Here is a 19,119-nt window from a genome sequence, read left to right as displayed (position 1 = left end):
ACCCACAGAATCTTAAAAATCGTACCACATTCGTTTCATTGTCAGTTAGCTCTTTATTTGGCAGACACAAAAATGTTGTGCAGAAAAAATTAGATGTATATGGTTACGTGAACAATTCTACATGAACTTTTTTTCTGAAAATACAGTCTTGCCTGTTAGGTGTCATCGACCACTAAAGGTGCATGGGTCTACTATGTAAATACTACATTGTTTTTCCGGTGGCTGGAAAAATGGTTGCATTTTGCAGCATTTCATGTGAAATATCTCAAGAGAATTCTTATTTTCCACGTTTCACAGACGAATAAGCCTGAGGGCAAAGCTTGCACATAGGATTTTATCCCATACTCTGGCCAGTGAGCAAACCTGACGTATCGCACATTATTCACTGCTCTGTTGCTGCTGCAGTTACCTTCATATTCTGAACTTTCCATCCAGTAATGAAAGCCAGGAATTCTCTACCCAGGAAAGATCAGTCCATTTTCAATGTCGCTGGTAAGAATTCACTAACAAATTTGTATAGTAACTAACCTTGAAGACTTCGTCTTTCCTTTTAAAATCACTCCTGGTTGCATAAGAAAAAACAGCGCCACAGAATACGAAGAATCTGCTACACCGGTAGCTGAGGCTCACATAACCTTGCACGGTATCTGCTAAAGTTGCACACTATTAGGAAACTTTTCACCAGAGAGAACACAATATCGCTGTATCGAGAGCCAGCACGTTGCTTTCAGGCGCCATTTCCCATCCAAAGTTGAAGCTTTAAACATGTTGCAGAGAAGAGCGTGCCATTTGGTGTTGCTTGGCAGCAACACTGCCCAAAAAAAGACAAATACAGGGCAAATCTATCCGCAAATACGTTGCAGCCCTCTGCTCTGAAAATAAAACGCAGTCTGGGAAAATGTGGCGCACAGTAATCGGCACACCACAACAGCCAGAGACTGGAGGGTCCTCTCGCGGGCTCAAGAAGCCACTCGTCGTAGGGATTTTTAGAACAGATAGGCCGCAAATCGTCGGTGGTGTACCGTTTTGTAGCTTGGCATGAAAGAAGGTCTTGTAGCGTAAGTAGGCTGTTTAGGTTTTTATGTTGGTAACGCCACGTAGCGCTCTATATGAAAATCACTGAGTGTGCTGTGTGAAGTCTGCGGCTGGTTCGCATTGTTGGAATATTCGCTTGTGTAGTGTTGGGCAGTTGGATGGGAACAGCGCGTAGCGTTGCGCAGTTGGAGGTGAGCCGCCAGCAGTGGTGGTTGTGGGGAGAGAGATGGCAGAATTTTGAGAGCGGACGATCTGGACGTGTATCCACTAGAAAGAGTAAATTTGTATTATTGGATATCATGAACTGATATATAGGTTAGGTTAGTGGTGTTTAACGTCCCGTCGACAACGAGGTCATTAGAGACGGAGCGCAAGCTCGGGTTAGGGAAGGATGGGGAAGGAAATCGGCCGTGCCCTTTCAAAGGAACCATCCCGGCATTTGCCTGAAACGATTTAGGGAAATCACGGAAAACCTAAATCAGGATGGCCGGAGACGGGATTGAACCGTCGTCCTCCCGAATGCGAGTCCAGTGTGCTAACCACTGCGCCACCTCGCTCGGTAACTGATATATATAATCAGTAGTTAGTGCCTTCGGTAGTTAAAATCTTTTATTTAGCTGGCAGTAGTGGCGCTCGCTGTATTGCAGTAGTTAGAGTAACGAAGATTTTTGTGATGTAAGTGATTCATGAAAGGTATAGGTTATTGTTAGCCAGGGCCATTCTTTTGTAGGGATTTTTGAAAGTCAGATTGCGTTGCTCTAAAAATATTGTGTGTCAGTTTAGTGTTGATCAGAATGGGTAAAGAGCGAAGTGTCTGAGTATGTTCAGTTCTGCTCAGCTGTTTGAAAATCAAATAATGTAAGAGGTTTATCAGCACAGTCATTCATAACTTTTTCTTTGGGGACGTTTCACATGGAACTCGCGATATTTGAAAATGAGCTGAGTTTATTTCATGTATCAACAAATTCCCCTGTCCTAAAACTGGAAATTTCTGGTGCTTGCAAAACTGCTTCTATTTCAAAATGTGTTAAGTTTGTAATGGATTTTTGACAGCGTGGTATGAGGTAGTTTAGGTATAAACAAACAGCATTTTTGCGTTTAATAGCTTATAACTTATTATCATGATAGAAGTTTCGTGTCAGTTCGTCGTACGTTAGCGGTGTGGCCTTCGAAAATGATTCTATTGCGTTTTCAAATATGTTAACCCTTTATTACCATAATAATAACCCTGACATGAACCATACTCAATTTACCCCATGGACAAGGAAATTTGGGTATGATGTAAATATTAAAATAAAACACTCATGTCCTATTGTACTACAATTGCCCCAATCATAGATAAGAGTACATCCATGAAAGCCATGCAAAGTACAAATGTTTAAGTTACCAAAAAAGTTTAATGAGAAATCAGTAACATGAGCCACATGACGAGATATAATTCTACTTCAGACCGTTTACGTAAATTTCAAGTACTTCCCTTCAAAATAGGTACAAAAGACACTTCAGCTATTTGTCCTAAATCATGTTCTGTGTCACCTGTTTCTGGGAAGCTGTAGCAACGAGCGCCACCTCCCCCTCTCCCCCTCCCTGCATTTGGTTTCGCCTGTGTGGTTCTTGGATCTTGTGCTGTTACCTGTCCCCTTACTCCTTCACTACGACATTATCTTTGTTAATGCACTCAGACCCAAGATACTATTATTATTTCTGAATATGAGTTAATTCTTTTAGTTCAACCAAGGCTTTTTTCTTCGCCTTCAGTTTCATCACTTTCGTCACCAGGCCTAGCAAAGATCGCCTTGGTGATTCGTACGAAACGCAGAATTTTTTTTAGCAGCAGCATTCACTGACATCCCCTTTTTCTACTAGATTTATGTTCTTCTCAAGATCACTTAAGTGTGGATGTCCTTTTCTCAATATATACTCGTGGTATGATCTGGAAAGCAAAACAAAGACAACTGTCCACCTTAACCTACAATTATACGCAAACTACCCAACACTCATAAATTGCAATTTACTAACAAACTATTAGTAATATATTACTACTTTTATTAAAATTATGTTTAAAACATATGCAACATATGCATATTTGAGTTTGGGTACTGTATCACAGTTGGTTTCTCAACAGCACTATTCCAAATGCAATTGTATATCTTCATTGTATTATTAAGAAACACAAACATTTATTTTAAAATGACGATATAACTGTGGCGGACATAAATTATTAACACCGTGCTATAGCAACTGTAACATTTGGTATATACATTAAATCTGAGTAGGTACAAAGATTAGATTAATAATTATGAAACAAAAATTGTCATTTACACCTAAAATACCAAATTATACTCAAATTACCCCAATCGACACTAATACTTCTGCGTAATTTGATTGCACTTATTGATTATTAGTGTGCAGTAGAATGATGTATAACAAACTATTAAATATACTATTGACCAAAGTTACTCGACAGCAACGCTTTTAAATTTCAATAGAATAGTGACTCCTAGGTATATGACAGTATAGTACCTTGGAACGCGGTTTTCTGGAAAACCTTAATCTTCCCGGATAAGTCTTGTAATTTCATAAAAAGCTACGCAATTAAAAAGTGAATGCAGTCATTTTAAAATGGAACACAAAACTACATTTAATCCTTAAACAGAAACATAGATTGACAGTACAGTCAGAAACATTCAGTCTGAAAGATCTCATTTATCTTCTGTCATTGTTTCATAGATTTATCGGTTTTCATAATTTCTTTATGTGTAAAGGATAATATTTTTGTTCTTCTTATGCGAAATATCCAAATTAGTGTTATTTAAGTTTTATTTATTCAAAACAACTGGTGTTATTACAGAAATATTGTGCTTCATTTTTACAGAAAACTGTTATTGTAACTGTTTATTGAAACCAGCGTTTATTCATTACTGACCGCACATGTGTTGCACACTTTCCTGCTACACTCCAGACGTATTGCCTTATTCCATTATATTCCCTTGTAGGAAGTCTTCAGCTCTTTGGAAGATGGACACGTAGAGCAAGTCTTCCTATTCTCAAGTTTATCTCTTGGAAACTGACCATCTCATACAGCAATAGGTTCCTCTCCATGGATTTCTTGCCGATTGATATCAAGGGGCAGATAGGGAATGGCGAACCGTAGTCTGATATGTGGTTGTATCAGAGTGGGCCAATCTTTTTGACAATAGAGTTTCGTCGACAGCACATGTAGATCGTGAAACTACTTACACAACTTATGTTTATAAGTGAACAGAAAAGAGCAAGCGACCATCTCTTACATCCCTTACTGGAAGAGTAAATGAAAATAAATTACATATAATATGGAAAGACCAAACCATTTGATACCCTAATACGGAACACCCAGTCAAATAGACCAGTATGTATTATGAAATTAATGCATACCTGCCACTGAGAATCCACAAACTGAACTGCAATGATTCTGCTGCGCAGATTTGCCAGTGAGAAGGCACTGTGGAGGGGGTAGCGTCACAACAGTTTTGCCACACGACTCATTAAAAACCCTAAAGGTCTTTCAGACCTGTGTTTCGGTTCAGAGGATAACTTTTATTACGGGGGCGAAAGTCTGAACGCTCTCTTCTATATGTAAAAGAAACGTTGACCGATACTGTCAACAAATTTTACCTCTTAGGAAGAAATTCATTCTTAAAGAAAAGTTGTGGGGCACTATTTATCGAACGAGCCACTTAGAACGCCTGGTCAGAAGCGAGAGAGCTTGCCAGCTTATTTAAACCAGTAAAGAAATAGCTTTTTCTGAATCGGACCTGAGGTCTAACAGAGGCGGCAATCAGGAGGACTGGAAGAAAAAAATTTAATAGAGTAGGAAAGAATGAATTGTTTAACGAGGACATAATCACCATTTCTGTCGATGCATTTTTGTGGACGCTGTGGCAGTTTTTGTATGCCCATGTCATACCAGCTCGCCGCCATGCTGTTTAGAAAGCTATGAACCTCTTCTTTCACCCCATCGTCGGAGCTGAACCGCTGGGACCACAACTAACGCTGACAGGTACTGTGAGACTCTGAAACAACTCAAACGGGCAATTCAGAACCGGAGAAGAGGAATGTTGATCAAGGGCGTACACATTCTCCATGACAACGCTCGCCCACACATCGCTCGGCAAACCGTTGCTCTCCTGCAACAGTTTAAGTGGAACATGATCACCCACCCACCCTATAGTCCTGACTTGGCGCCCAGTGACTATCACCTGTTCCCTAAGTTAAAAGAATATTTGGCCGGAAAGCGATTCAGCTCCGACGAAGAGGTGAAAGAAGAGGTTCATAACTTTCTGAACAGCATGGCGGCGAGCTGGTATGACATGGGCATACAAAAGCTGCCACAGCGTCTACAAAAATCCATCGACAGAAATGGTGATTATGTCGAAAAATAGCTAAATGGAAAAAGCTGTAAACTGATGTAAACCATTGTAGAAATAAACAGGTCTATGTACTTATAAAGAAATAGGAGACCTTACTTTTTGGATTACCCTCGGTATATGACTATATTGTAAATGGAATGTCTTGTACTATTATACTGTATTTTACAACTGTCCGTCTGCACCTTAGTGCTAATTGAACTTTTTTATGTTTAATGTAAATATTTCTATTTTACGCGTCATGAGCAGTGCTGCCCTCTAGCGATAAGAGTTTACGTTACGAGTCCGTTAGTGATGCCGACACTAAGTGTCTCTGTACACAACACGTTTTGCTTCGCCCATGTACGGACATTATTCAACGTCCTTGTCAGTGATTGTAATAATCGTGTATTTATGTTCTTAAAAATTTATACAATTAATTTCAGTTAAGGTTCATGCAGAGTGTTCGGAAGTTTCTGCTATAAACTTCTAGGATTTGTAGAGGGGAGTGAGCACAAAATATTTTGAATAGGAACCCATGTCCGGAAACGTTTCGTTCTCGTGTTACAGCAGTTTGAAAACATGTTTGCTACGTAGGTATGCAAAAGGGTAGTCATGCTGGGGGTGGTTAAGTCGGATCGGCTGATGTCTTTTGACATCTTTCCTCCCTCTCTGACTTCGTTCGAGCCTCATTCACGTCTCTGGATGTTTGAGCAACATGGCTGAGTACACGTTTGCAGGAAACACCGGCATGATCTATCTGAATGGGGAATGGCTGCTCGTCGCCTTTATCAAGATCGTTCTACACAACGTCTGACTCCACTGCATACCCTTTTCGCCACAATTACTCAAGGCTTCGAGAAAGGAGACGCCGCACGCCCGAAGTGGAAAGAGGCCCTTCTGCATCACGTTGAAGAGAACCTGTCAACGAAAACACGAGCAATTTCTTTGCTACTAATGAGTGGAACCGTGAAACAAGTGGTGTACTGAGTCACCCCTAATCAACTACTTCGCCGGCCGCGGTGACCGAGCGGTTCTAGGCGCTTCAGTCCGGAACCGCGCTGCTGCTACGGTCGCAGGTTCGAATCCTGCCTCGGGTATGGATGTGTGTGATGTCCTTAGGTTAGTTATGTTTAAGTAGTTCTAAGTTCTAGGGGACTGATGACCTCAGATGTTAAGTCTCATAGCGCTCAGAGCCATTTGAACCATTTGAATCAATTACCTGTAAAACTGGTCGCCTTAACAACATGTTTTGAAGTGGTTGTCTCTCGGAAACGCTGCGTTTCCAGACAAGGGCTCTAATTCAAAATATCAACTTACTCCCCTCTACAAGTCCCAGGACATTATAACGGAAATTTCCGAACACCCCGTATTATCTCATCTCTTCGATTACGCTGTACTATATGATATTTTTGTTTCAGAGCGACCAGGTTTCCAAAATCGAAATATGGGATTGAAATTAGCAACTGAAATTAATCGATATTTTGTGCAAACTTTCGTTAATACTACACACACACACACACACACACACACACACACACACACACACACACACAAAGTTTGATATTACCAAACAGAATTTTATAGAAATCGACACACAAATTATGAAAGTGAGTCTTTATAATTATAATAGTTATAATTATTTCCTTAACAGTTTCCACATTGAACCTATTCTTTTGATTAGTCAATAAAAGCATTTGTCACAGAGAACATTCTTTCTGTAGCGGCGTTACTGGCAGGTAGAACTACCACAAACACAATATTGAGGTGCAAATTTTTGCAGCAAACATCTTATGATGCAACGAAGTGATAGACCATTTTCCGCCAACACATTTAACAGTTCTTAATTCTTTGGTTATTCACTTACGTTTTTAACATAGTTCACTTCCTCAAAAAGTTTATCTTTACATGTTTCTCTCAGAATATATGTATCTTTATCAGCAAAAAATCTTATTTATTGCACTACCAAAGGAAATTAAGTGTACCAAAATTGCACATATTCAAAAAAGAACTTAGAAAACTTAATTAGCAAGAGTTTTTATAGTGTCAAGGAATACTTAAATCACCAGCATTCAATATACAGTAGCTTATTTCCTTCATCATAATGACCCAAAATGCTCATTGAAAACCAAACTGTATTCATGTATTATTCTAATTTAACATATCTTGAATGTTGTTATGCGTATGGTTTCATGTTATATGTAATAATATTTTATTAATGGACATATAATTGTAAATCTTTTCATGTCCTGTTTTCTATGTCAGACAGTGTATGACAAACCCTTTATCATTTCTATAATGACCAGATACAAGCATGCTAAGCAAATAAATAAATAAATCGAACTCTGCTCAGGTTTTGACTTCGTTGACCAGACTTCCAAAGAAGAGCATGTGTCAGCTGAACACAGATAAGGAACCACAGAAATCGTGCCCCGTTCAGTTTGGTTTAGCGAAAGAGGTATACTTCCTTTATTCTTTAGGTGTGACAACATTTGTTCTGCATTAGGTTAAGCTAAACGTTACTTAAAACATGATATTTCAAAACATACTGGACGGTTAATGAAAAATGGGACACCATACGACCCGTATGTATTTTGTCGGGTCAACGGCAGACTTAAGACTAGGTTCTCAATGAAAATGGTCGAAAATTCGATTTTTCTTTTACTGGTGTTTTGAAAGGTGTGTGTGTATATATAACATGACGAAAAGGATTTTTAATCCGTGCGTTACAAAAGTTTCTACAGCCGACGGTTCGAAGCAGTGTCACGGCCGCCGTGGGACGTACGCCAGGCTCAGGTAGAAAACTTGCCGTGCCGTGACGCAAGTTCACAGAACGATCTATTTTGCAGTATGCGTGCAAACATTTTCGCAGAAAAACTGCAAGAAGAACTCGTGCAGGCTGACGAACACACCATATCGAGCTCAGCCAGCCTGGCTTTTCTTGTGGAGAAGAACTGGGGAATTGCTCTCTAGGAACAATTAGGAAGGGTTGATATACGATCCTGGAATTGTACACTAAAAGTAAGTAACAAAAACACTATTTTTTAGTCAAATTTTGGTCAAAATTGGTCGAAACATAACTTTTGGACGGCCATATCGGATCGGCCATTTTGAATTTTGAAAATCCGATTTCAGAATTATGTTCGGCGAGATCAGAAATATATAAACACATGTAAACTATTTTTTTATTCCAGTCTTTGATCACAGCATCACTTCTTTTGACGATGACCGATTTCAGTCCGTCATGACCATCCTCAGATCTTTTCTACACCATGTTATACACCATCGTCAAAAGAATTGATGTTGTGATCAAAGACTGGAATAAAAAACATTTGACAGTACTGAATCACTGTTCGTATATGCGACCATGTCGCAGCTGGTGATAAAAACATGTAGCTTTTATGCATATTAAAATTATGAAACATACAGGGGTCCATAAAGTACCCTTACTTCATAATTTTATTACAACGGCAATTGTTGAAATATTTTAACAAAATTTCTTTTAGTGTAATCACTGTTTACTAAAATTTTTATATATACTAAAAAGTTTGTGTTTCAGATGCTCTGTTGATGGAAGGAACTGATCCTGTATAAAATGGCACCCGGCCGCTGTGGCCGAGCGGTTCTAGCGCTTCAGTCCGGAACCGCGCTGCTGCTACGGTCGCAGGTTTCAATCCTTCCTCGGGCATGGATGTGTGTGATGTCCTTAGGTTAGTGATCAGAGCCATAAAATGGCAACTCCTCAAGAGAAGGCACAATGTGTGTTCTGGTTTATTGAGACAAAATCGGATGTTCAGACTCGTCGAAACTTCAGAACGAAGTATGGAAGAGATCCACCATCGCGCCATTCAGTCCGTGCATGACAAAAAAAATTATGGAGACAGGGACAGTGTTGGATAAAGGGAGGAGCGGGCGACCAAGAACATCCGAGGAAAACATTGATCGCGTTTTAAACGTCTTCACTCATTCACCTTCGAAGTCCATCTGCACTTCTGCCAGACAGTTCAACTGTCCATAAGGTCCTCCACAAGAACTTATTGTACGCTTACAAAGTGCAACTGTTACTTGAGTTAAATGAAAAGCCAAAACGAACAGAGTTTGCACACAACATGCTGGAACGCCTTTCGTAGGATGAAGCATTCCTGAAGCGAGTTTGATCCGGGATAAAGCAACTTTTCATGTTTCTGGGAGATTAAAGAGAACAATGTGAGAATCTGGGATCCGAGCACCCTCGTGTGACTAGGGAGCTTCACCGGGATAGTCCAAAAGTGAATGTGTGGTGTGGAATCATGTACAACCTAATAATTGGTCCATTTTTCTTCAACGAGTCAACAATTACTGCAGATGTTTACCTCGACGTTCTGGCCGAATATGTAGCACCACAACAGATTGACTTACAAGCAACTATCATTTTCCAGCAAGATGGTGCACCACGACATTGGGGACTGCATGTTCGTCAATGAAACATTTACAGGCAGATGGATTGGGAGGGATGGACCAACTCCTTGGCCACCGCGTTCGCCAGATGTCACTCCCTTAGACTTTTTTATTGGGGGTATGTAAAAGACATCGTGTATCAAACACAGATACGGGACATTGCTGACTTGAAGCAAAGGATTCGTAATGCCATTGCCACCATTGATGACGCTATGCTTCAGCGAACATGGCAAGAAATCGAGTACCGTCTTGATGTGCTTCATACAATTAATGCGCCCATATAGAAGTCTATTAAAGGCTGTCAAAAAAAAAAAAATAAAAAAATAAAAAAAAACTGTAAACACTGATTACAATAAAAGAAATTTAGTTAAAATATTTCAACAACTGCCGTTGTAAGAAAATTTTGAAGTTGTAAGGGGACTTTACGGATACCCTGTATAACATTTTCCCCTCTAGAGAAACAATTTTTCAAAACTGCTTGCAGCATAAAGTAAAAACCGTTCAGCCTATTAACTTCTTCCTTTGACCCTTTTCTTGGGAGCTTGTGCCTATAATACATGAAATTTGTTAATATTAAATATTTTTTGCAAAACAAAATGTGAAACAAACCCCCAGAAATCGAATTCGAAGCTCGAGTTTGCACCATATCGTTAAATTTAATGTTATTTCATTGTGGTTAGGTATGAGCTCCCATAGATTTAATGTAGTGTCGACGATCAATCATAATCCTAAAACAGGTCCTTTATATGTGGGTTAGATAGAGCACGAATCAGTCGTAGAATTAAGTTGCTTTAATATGACATTTATAGTCACAACGCATTGTCTCAAAAACATTTCCAAACTTTCCCTATTTTTTGCTCATTTGAATGCGAACCTGGCCCTAAGCTAAATAAAGACGATCCATTAAAATACGGGACGTCTGGTGACCCTAGATTATTTGCACTTGTCTTTATCATTCGTCACCAGGTTATCATATTCCCGAAACGCGTCATGAGGACAATAAAGAATTCAAGGCAATTTCCAAGAATGATTGTCTATCGATGTTGGAGGGCTCCAAACGATACATATCGAAGATGCGATAGTAAATCGATTATGAAAGTCTCGTGGCGCGCGTTACGAGTATGTTTGAAGGTGTCACCACAGAACGACAAAAGAAAAGCGTTAGAGAAGCAAATTGGAAGAAGACGACTTACCTTAGTCGTCGTCGGTGTTCTCGTCTTGTGACAGTCCGCGTGATGTATAAGCTGCAGGGGCAATTCCTTTTTTCCCGTACCCAGGGTAAACTCTGCCAATATCGCGCAGGAATATCGGCAGAGTGTCGCATGCGTCGACTTTCCCCTGCAAACGCAAGTTGTGAAAGTATAGGTACTGGAACATATACAGTTCGTCCCTCTGTCTTGGACGCCCTTCTCTTTTTATGGTAGACTTGACAGACTTCCACAGCCGTTCTGTGTTTTGGGTATGGACACTGGCGTCATCTGAAGAGTCAAGGGCCACAGAGTGGGCCGGCCGGAGTGGCCGAGCGGTTCTAGGCGCTACAGTCTGGAACCGCGCGACCGCTACGGTCGCAGGTTCGAATCCTGCCTCGGGCATGGATGTCTGTGATGTCCTTAGGTTAGTTAGGTTTAAGTAGCTCTAAGTTCTAGGGGACTGATGACCCTAGAAGTTAAGTCCTATAGTGCTCAGAGCCATTTGATTTGAACCACCCAGTGGTTCACGAATTCGTGCTCCAACCGTTCAGCTTTGAGAGTCTGGTACGACTGAAACCCGTCTGTGATGACTTTTCTGCCAGGCAGTATGAAATGTTTTATGAGACCCACTAAAGTCACCTTGTCTCAGGACAATACCCTCACAACGAAACACTTGCGTGACTCTCTATCCCACCAAAAACCCAAATATGATTTACTTCACTTTTAGAAGGTCATCCTCTGATTCTTTCGTCTAGCAATGTGAGACTCGTCTACTTCCACTATTTTATTCGGTCCACCAATTGGCACACTGTCATTTGTCACTATCACGTAGCACACTTATTGGCAAAACCCGAAGTAGTCACAGACGGTATTCGCCGATAACTCAGTTTCTGATGCTGTGGCATGCAGAGTATAATCTCGAATCCAGCACGACACAAGAATTACGCTCGTCTGAATCGATGATTTAGAGGACTCGAACCACCTATTTTTCCTGATGCTGGTTCGCTTTCCACAAAGTCCGCAATGAAATTGCAACGGAATCTCAGTGTCCACACTCCTCTTACGCAGCTTCACAGACTTCGCAGCACCACAGTCAACACAGTCTCTGCTTTCGTTCTCCGGCAGAAATCCATATTTCCGGCAAACCGTCAAACATTTGTCTATACTGGATATGCACGGAATTAGAGTTTTCCGTGTGAGGCAATCCGCAGAAGGAACTTGAGAAGCAGCACACATTACACTGTCTATGAACTGTATCGATTTCCCAACGGAATCACAAACAATGACGGCGGGAACGTAATGTACTCGAACTGAAGGAACAACGGAAAACTGATAAAAATAACGATCACAAGTAATTTATCATAACGCGCGCCACGAAACTTTCATAATCGATTTACTGGGTGATCAAAAAGTCAATGTAAATTTGAAAACTGAATAGATCACGGAATAATGTAGATAGAGAGGTATAAATTGACACACATGCTTGGAATGACATGGGGTTTTATTAGAACCAAACAAATACAAACGTTCAAAAAATGTCCGACAGATGGCGCTTCATCTGATCAGAATAGCAATAATTAGCATAACAAAGTAAGACAAAGCAAAGATGATGTTATTTATAGGAAATGCTCAATATGTCCACCATCATTCCTCAACAATAGCCGTAGTCGATGAATGTTGTGAACAGCACTGTAAAGCATGTCCGGAGTTATGGTGAGGCATTGGCGTCGGATGTTGTCTTTCAGCATCCCTAGCGATGTCGGTCGATCACGATACACTTGCGACTTCAGGTAACCCCAAAGCCAATAATCGCACGGACTGAGGTCTGGGGACCTGGGAGGACAAACATGACGAAAGTGGTGGCTGAGCACACGATCATCACCAAACGACGCGCGCGAAGAGATCTTTCACGCGTCTAGCAATATGGGCTGGAGCTCCATCCTGCATAAACATCGTACGTTCCAGCAGGTGTTTATCAGCCAGTCTGGGGATGATGTGATTCTGTAACATAACGGCGTACCTCTGACCCGTCACTGTAGCAGTTTTGCTGTCCAGCGCCATCTGTCAGACATTTTGTGAACATTGTTTTTTTTTGTTCTAATAAAACCCCATGACATTCCAAGCATGTGTGTCAATTTTTACCTCTCTATCTACATTATTCCGTGGTTTATTAAGTTTTCAAATGTATACTGACTTTTTGATCACCCTGCACTATCGCATCTTCGATATGTATCGTTTGGAGCCCTCCAACTTCGATAGGCAATCATTCTTGGAAATTATCGAATTCAGTTCTGTACTACTATCTCGATCTGTGTTACTAATGAGACCAGTGTTTATAAACTGACTTACATAAATAACTTTTTAGACGCTATTGGTGAAGTAGAAGTTAGCATGTACATTTTAAAATGACAGCCCAGTCGATTGTGAAACGAGGTCATTGCACCTACCTGGTGTGGGGACTGCGACGGCGGCACAGTGTGGGGGCGGTGGCAGCGGGGGCGGCAGCAGCGGGGGCGGCGAGTGGGGGCGGCGGCGAGGGAACGCCCCCGACAGGATGCGCTCCACACCGAACGACAGCGGCACGGGCGCCTGCCCGGGGCCGGACGCTGCCGGGGGCGGCGTCGGGGGAGGCGTCGCGTCGGCGTGGAGGCGGCTGCCCATGGCGCCGCACTCTGTCCCAGAACTCACACCCCCGTCCAGATCGATGCTCCGTTTCTGACACTCCCTTCACCTGCGACTGCCACTTAGCGGTCACACACGCAAGGGCCTGAATCTAAACCACAAGTGACAGACAATAACTCTGTAGTACATTTCTACTAATCGTAAAAGTCACGGACTGTTCTGTGGTGGGATACGAGGTACACGTCGCTCCTATATCGCAGATTCAGTCAGCCGTGCGTTAGACTAATGACACATCCAGGCCTAGTCTGAGACATTCCAGACACGCTTCACACGGTAGCCTGACAAAAGTTACTCTCTGCTCGACATATACACGTTCATGGCGAGATTAAAATGAAATAACCTCCGCAAACCTTCAAAAATTGTTCTACAACAGAATAAAGTAGATTTCACACGGATAGAACAAAACTTCTCAATGGCCTGCCCTCTCCCTTATGGAGAACGAATGAAAGTGGTTAAAAGAAACAGCAACACTAGCTCCGTATACAGTACAATAACTTATTTTTCAGAAGCAACTGCAGGCTGGCAAATGAAGAAGAGCGTGTCGGCAACAGTGGACAGAAACATTTAGAAATTACACTTGTAATTCTTGATTGTAGTCGGCATATAAATTATAGTCTACCAGTTTGAGTTTACGTGCGGGTGTATTTACATCAGTTGTTCTGGAACTAGTTTGTGAATACACTGCATTTATTTGAGTTTCATTCTTAACGGCAATGAAATTTGTGTGTTAAATTCTTCAGTAATTTGTGGAAATGACAGATTCACGCATCTGCATTGGGAAGGCAGCCGTGTAATTTGAAGAGCTGGTTGTATTTTGTTGTATCCAGAAGCCAGCAAAACGTAAGAAAGCCCTACAAACAGCGTATTTCACGTGGAACAGATGGGACACGGGGCAAAAGAACACTGTTACAGCAGACTTCTCAAAAGAAAACCACTTCGCCTGTCTGATATTTTGTAGCATACCACTACAGGAAAAAAAAAATCGCAAGAACAAGCGGGCTAATATAAGACTGATACGCGAAAATGTAGTTTTTGCAATAAGAAGTCACAGGATATGTGTCAGTCAAGACTATACCGTCAGCAACCAACAGTTACAACTTAAAGGTCACTCACAGAGGCGTTCAAAAAACTGATGTGCTTAGCGTTCCTTACCCACAGAAAAAAACCGCAGCAGTAAGGTGATATAAGTTAGTGAAAACCTGAAGGATACTGGAACTCTTGAAGAAACTTTGCAAAATAGAAAAAAATTTAGAGTCGCAGCTCAGGAAAAACAAGTCTTTTAATGTCGACCCGAGAAAAGGCAGAAGAACGGACAAAGACGCAAAAAACGGCTGAGTTGAATTCTGGCTACAAGTCCCGTACAGTCGACAAACGTTTTCTTTTCCTGCTCAAGTTCTTACAATATTTAATTGTTGCTGGTGTGCGTCCTAGACGAAAGAAACAAATATTCTTATATGCCCTATGTAAACCAAAAATACAGTTCGGATCCAGCAACCGCCCCGTTCGATAGTTCTCTCTGTGACTACGTGCTCAATCTGTTGCGTACGTCTTAGTGACTGCGCTGTAACTCAGCGACAAGTCATTCCATATATGTCGCGTAACACCAGCGTTAACAGGGCAACAAAATTATGAGGTTACTGCTATCAGACTAGTTACACACGTTCTAAAGGCTAGGTTCTGTGAACTCTGTACTGTAATTTGTCAGAGTTAACAGAACCATCTGTCAACAAAGCGGGCTCAACTTTCTTCCTAGGAACCACGTTCTAGTAGTAGCTCCGTTTACCGAGAATTATTCATATTCAGTTGTCACCATTCCTGCGTCACAAGAGAGATTGCTGCTTATCTTATTGGTTGGATATTCGTCAGTCGTGGGAGCCCTTGCAAAGGATAGAACGGTAGATATCGGTCGCAGTTTCTTACGGGATACAAACGGCTTTCTTAATCATTCCGTCACACACTTCTTAGCGCCGCTTCCAGCAACAAACACAGCTAGCTGAAGTTTCTGCGTTTCTTTTATTTTTGTCAACTGTTTATGCCTAGCTGTTCGAATGTTAGCTTAGCTCCTTTTTGCAAGCATATGCGCGAACGTCGGTTTAAAACTCGAAAATATTATTGCAGTACTGGGAAGTACTAGCGCCCTGTTATATTTTCTTCGGTGGGATTAGTTAATGAAATGCGCTGAGTGTCACCACTCTTATTACTGAATCAGCATCAGACTGTCTACTTTCAACGGCACGTTTTGATTAGAACACCTCTCTCCCGCAATCGTTCGGAAACTCTACACAGATTCGCAAACGAATTAGGCCTACTTGACTCATATATTTGTTTACACAACCAGGGAATTACAAACTGACTGTTGCCAAACCCATTCTTCATTTACAGTCATAATTATCGGGGTAAAACTGAGAAGAAATAAAATATATCTAATGACTCAGTAAAGAATGGTTTCTAAAATTTTGTTATCTCTCGAGTCGTACGTCCCACTTTATTAAGGTCTTTACATTAGTTAAGAACAAATGAACAGAAAGAAACGCAAATTGTACGTTTAGAGCGACAGAATCTGAAATCTATCAACACATACGCTTTAAAAACATATAGCGTTTGAGTCAACTCCGGTATACAAACTAAAAACAGTGACAAAATTAAACCCCGCTGGATACGGTAATGTCTGATTTCGCCGTGGTTCCGACAGAAGTTCAACTTCCGCCCTGTCGCGTCATAGAGCAATTTTCTTATTGCAGAATACCGTATCATTAACACTCTAATGTCATTTAAGATATTTCATCTACAAAACGGTTCGTTTACAGCACTTACAACTACTGTTCACAGGGGCAATTCTTGTGCCTGGGGAAGTCAACCGATTTCCAACAGTTACTCATTTGTCACCATTTGTGGGGTGAAGGAGACGTCGCAGCTGGTGCTCGTAGAAAGGCAGTTAAATTAGCAGCTATTCCCCGCTACACGAAACAAATAGGACATTTTTAAACGCAGCACCTGTCCCATTCCAGTGATAGCTGTATTCACTAACGCCGCCTGTCGCTCACTTTCATGTTCCACATGCCTAGCGCACACACGCAATTAGTTTGTCCTGTTGCGATAGTAATGAGGTCACCAGTCCCGATGCTGTGAACGTCGCCAGCCACGTTTCGTTTCGTTGCTCTATGCACCGGCAGCTGTTCCCAAGCACAAATCGCAGCGTCCGCATTGGCGAGATCTCCACGTGACTGAGCAGCGGCAGTCAACTGGAGCAGCCCAGCTCAGAGCTAATTGAGGGGGAGGGCCGGCGCGCGTCGAGGAGGGGGGGAACGCGCGCCGCGATTGGCCGGTGGGCGGGGCCAGCGCCCGCCGCGTCTGTCAGCGGGAATATTGCCATAGCAACGCGAGTAAACAGGCGGCGCAGGAGGAGGAACATCTGCGTTTCCCGGAAAGCTGTTTACTCGCCGAGTAAACAGGCGGCGGCTAATGCGGGAATATATCAGTCTGTCAGGCGGGACATTAATTGGCCGGCCCCAAGAATGAACTGTGTCTATTAGCGTCGCGCTTTACTTACCACCCACGCCGCGTGGGCCCGCCTCCATTTTTGTTGGCGTCTCGTGTAAACGCTGCAGTGTTATCTGACGAATCCCTTAGCGAGTGTTTCTGAAACGTCAGCTCATTAACAGTGGCATCGCGGTACACAATTTTCGTTGCAGAGCGCCGCTCCCAGAGAGAATAGTTTGGAGATGGTCCGACGGAGCCGCTCCTAACGAGGTCTGCAGAAGCGACTGCCCGTCCTAATGGACACTGCGTCCATATCGTACGTTACATCGCTGCCCAGTTGCCGCTGCTGATCCCGCGCGGATATGACGCCCGGGGACGGACTAAATGCCATGTCGTATAACAACAGTATAGCGCGCTAATTGATTCTTCCGATGCTCCTTGACGAACAACTTCACAATTACAAGTAAAAAAAAAAAAACCTGCTGATGTTCTGTAGTATTTATTTACGCAGTTAGTTACCGGTTTTCGGCTTACAATCCCACATCAGAATGTAACTGACTATCGTCATAGGGTGGAAAACATTGTGGAGCCACAATTCAGATTCACAGAGGAGAATTTTTATCGTCAACATATATTACACTCTGCGTCTGGTATCTAAAAGCTTCGCCACCGTTACGACGTAACTGCTGGCCGGACAATGTATATGCGCACATAGGTGCCCTTCAGCCCTAATACATCTGGGCCTAATTTTTGACTCCAGGTTGTCACGGCTGCCACACCTACGTGACTTGAAAGCCAGAACGCTGAAGGCACTGAACATCCTCAAGTGCCTCAGCCACAGGTCTTGGGGAGCGGACAGGGCGCGTCTCCTTCAGTTTTATGGAGCTTTTGTGCGTTCACGGCTGGACTATGGGTGCACAGTATATGGGTCAGCGAGGCCATCTTATTTGCGGATCCTTGACGCTGTCCACCATGCTGGGATTCGACTGGCCACGAGTGCTTATCGGACCAGTCCCGTACCCAGCCTCTGTGCTGAGTCTGGCGAACCGCCACTTACCATCCGGCGGCAGCTCCTGCTGGTGCGCCAGGCTTGTAAGTTTCTTGCAGCTCCCAGATCGCCTGCCCACCGTCTTGTTGCCCATCCACCTCTGGACCGCCTTTTTTCCCGCCGTCCCCGGGCTACGTTGCCGTTTGGGATGCGTGTGCAACGTGTACTAGAGTCCCTCGGTGTGGAGTCTGTACAACCCCAAATCCAAGGTTTTAACCGCCTGCCACCCCGGTTACTGAAGAGGCCCGGAGTGATTTTAGATTTATTGCAGTACAGGAGAGATTGCACTCCTGCCACCGTTTTTAATGCAGCATTTTCTGCCATCTTATCTGAGCACCACGACTATGTAGCTGTTTTTACGGATGGGTCGAAACAAGGGGATTCCGTTGGTTGCTCAGTTGTTTTTCCGGATCGTGTCCTCAAGGTCCGACTGCCTCAGACTTTTACTGTCTTTGATGCAGAATTGTCTGCGATCTTGCGGGCACTGGAGCACATGAGACATTCTTCCTCTCCTAAATTTCTTGTCTGTTCCGATTCACTCAGTGCCCTTCACTCATTGCAACGTTTGTACCCGGCAGACAAAATTGTCCAGACCATCCAGGATGCCCTCTTCCACCTACAGCGATTGGGGAAGGTGGTGGCTTTCTGCTGGGTTCCGGGGCATGTCGGCATTGCTGGGAATGAAAGGGCAGATCTCGCAGCCAAGGAGGCGTGTCTCGCGTCACAAGTATCTCAGTGTGCTATCCCCTTGCACGCACTCACCTCGCTGTTGAGCTCACGGGTCATGCGTCGGTGGGAGGATGAGTGGCTGGAAGTGACTGACAATAAGCTCCGTATAGTCAAGCCCACAACGCGTGTGTCG

This window comes from Schistocerca serialis, chromosome 10, assembly GCF_023864345.2.
Source record: "Schistocerca serialis cubense isolate TAMUIC-IGC-003099 chromosome 10, iqSchSeri2.2, whole genome shotgun sequence".
NCBI lineage: Eukaryota > Metazoa > Arthropoda > Insecta > Orthoptera > Acrididae > Schistocerca > Schistocerca serialis.
This window is presented reverse-complemented; position numbering follows the sequence as displayed.